General features: G+C 51.1%; 1 non-coding gene across 1 annotated transcript; it reads right to left on the bottom strand.

Annotated features, from left to right (window-relative positions):
• Positions 1-1,804: 1,804 nt before the first annotated feature.
• Positions 1,805-1,886, bottom strand: TRNAS-GCU. Its single transcript has one exon. It is a non-coding gene; the product is annotated as a tRNA-Ser (tRNA).
• Positions 1,887-2,513: the final 627 nt, after the last annotated feature.

Genomic DNA, 2,513 nt, shown 5'->3' with positions numbered 1-2,513 from the left:
ACAGGCACTGATGATAGAGTTACTGAAAGTTTGGGAGTTAGGAGCTGATAGGTCAGTGGTCCAGTCCCCTCTCAGACGACCCCCTCCCTCTGGGACAGGGGCAGGTCTGAGCTCTCACACCAAATGCTCATTGTGGCTGCCAGAAACTGTGGGCAGCTCATTTAGTTTATGCTGAGGGTTGAGTCCTGTTTTGTGCACCGTGTCTGAGAATGAAAATCCTAACCTGTCCTTTGAAATAACAAAAGCAGCAGGACGTGTTTCTGTCCCTGCCCCAGAGCAGACAGACCAATGGAGAAATGCCATGAGTCCAGGGTAATACTCCCCTGCGGTTTTACCATTTCCACTTGCTAAACTCCCTCCCAACCTTCTGGGCTCCTGGAGCAGGGGACTGATCCTGAGCCGAGACACGGACACTGCAACGTTACAGCCTAAGCCGCATGACCTTGTTTAATGTGACACGGGCCAGTTGTGGTTGTTTCATTGCACTGGAGATGTAGCCTAACATTATGTCTGCACTGCGATTAAAACACCCAGGGCACCTGTCGCAAAGCCCGGGTCAGCTGACTCAGGGTCATGCGGCTTGGGCTGCAAGAGTATAAAATTACAGTGCAGACAGATGGTCTTGAGCCCAACCTCAGAGACCCATGAGGGGTGAGGGTTTCCGAACCCAGGCTTCAGTGTGAACAGAAATATCTGCACCACAGTTTTTAGCCTCTCAGCTTTAGCTTCATGAGCCCATGTCAGATGGTCCAGGCAAGCCATGCTGCCATCTTTATCCCAGGAGAGATGGACTCTAAGGGTACGTCTCCACTGCAATGTCAGCCCAGGTGTGGCACGCTGTGCTCAAAGCAGCACCCTAGAAGTCCCATATTCACCACTCTCATATGATGATGATACGGTTTGTACAAAGTCTGCCTGGTCAGGTATCATTTCAAAAGTCTTGGTCTGTTGAACCTTAATATTGTGTTGGATTGTGTGTGTAGCATTGGCTGGGAAGTTTTGCTTTGTGTGTGTTACTGAGATGAGGTTGGGAAATGCCCACCACCAGCCTTTCAGGTGTGACAATGGAGGAGCCAGACTCGCTGCTGGCCCATTAAAGGGAGCCACACTCCCAAGGACTATCCCAGGAACCGTGTACAATGCAGACATCTCCGAGACAGCACAGCGACAATGGGCACTGCTTGGCTCACATCCTAGCAAAGGTACTTCCTAGCCAGCTGGAAGAAACAATGAAAGAGGGGTAGAGACATCATGAGCTGGCCTCTCTCCCCCACAACTCAACAGCTGGAAATACACCTGGATGACAAAACTGATTCAGAAATCGGAAGAAAATAATAATAGTACATTCAAACCAAAGTCCCCAAACAGACTAGTAGTGGGTTTTCAGTAGAAAATTTTCAGTTTGGGGAATTTTGTTTTCTCAATCAGACTTTGCCAAGGGAAGCAGAGAGAAAATGGTTGAGTTGCCTCCTTCAGAACAGCTTGGCCTAGGCACTGGCTCTGGTTCACTGTTGTGGCCTTGCTCAGGTTGGGGGTATTTTAATTATTTGGGGAGGTCCCAGGGTGTTTGTGGGGAGATTATGAGGCTGTTCCCTTTTGAGATAAAAGCTAAGAAATGCAGGAGTAGAGAATTTTTTCTAGAAAACTGGGATTTAGACATTTTATTTGAAGCAAGGGGTGGGGTGGGGGGGGGAACTGAGATTCTGAGAAGGTTTTTGTTTGCAAGAAGCAACATTGTTTGATCTGTCATTGTACCAAGGGGGGAGATGGTTGTCTATAAAGGAGAGTTAAGACTAAATGCAGCTGATGAGGATGGGATTTGAACCCATGCATGCAGAGAACAATGGATTAGCAGTCCATCACCTTAACCACTCAGCCACCTCATCTGAGCTGCTAAGACAGGGACAGGAGGAGAAATCAAAGTCCGGCAGAGATAGGGACACTAAGCAGTTTCCCAATACTAAGCAGAAGCAGGGGCTGAATGAGCTCCCCCCTCACATCTAGTGAGGAGCTGCGGGAAGACTTCAGGAACAGGCCGTGTTTGCACAGACACCCCTACTCTGCCTAGCTATGCAGCATGATGGGGCCGCTTCCCCAAAATGACCAGTTTGGGATGGTGGTGGGTTGCAAATCACTTTAGGATTGAGTGGAATGAAATGTTATTCTCCTTCCTGTACGAGTGAAGGGCAGCGGAACGTACCTAGGCCGTCCTGACGGAGGGGGGTGGGGTGGGTGAGGAATCGCTTTCATTGGACTGCAAGGAAGTGATTGAGGACGTCACCCTAACCCAGTGGTCCCCAAACATTTCACACTGCGCCCTCGTACCATGGCTGTGTCCCCTCGGAAGCCGCGGTGGAGAACCGGGGCTGGGCGTGGGGCCGTTGCTTGCTGGGGAGAGAGGTGCGGACAGGGGTAATGGGGTCGAGGCCGGGCTGGGAGCCAGGGGCCCAGGCTGAGGGTGGGGTTGGGGAAGAGCTGGGACAGAGTGGGGCTGAGTGGGGCTCCCTCCCTGC

Source organism: Mauremys mutica, chromosome 26 (genome assembly GCF_020497125.1).
Source record: "Mauremys mutica isolate MM-2020 ecotype Southern chromosome 26, ASM2049712v1, whole genome shotgun sequence".
NCBI lineage: Eukaryota > Metazoa > Chordata > Testudines > Geoemydidae > Mauremys > Mauremys mutica.
The sequence above is the reverse complement of the archived record's forward strand: the minus strand, read 5'-3'. Positions and strand labels throughout refer to the sequence as shown.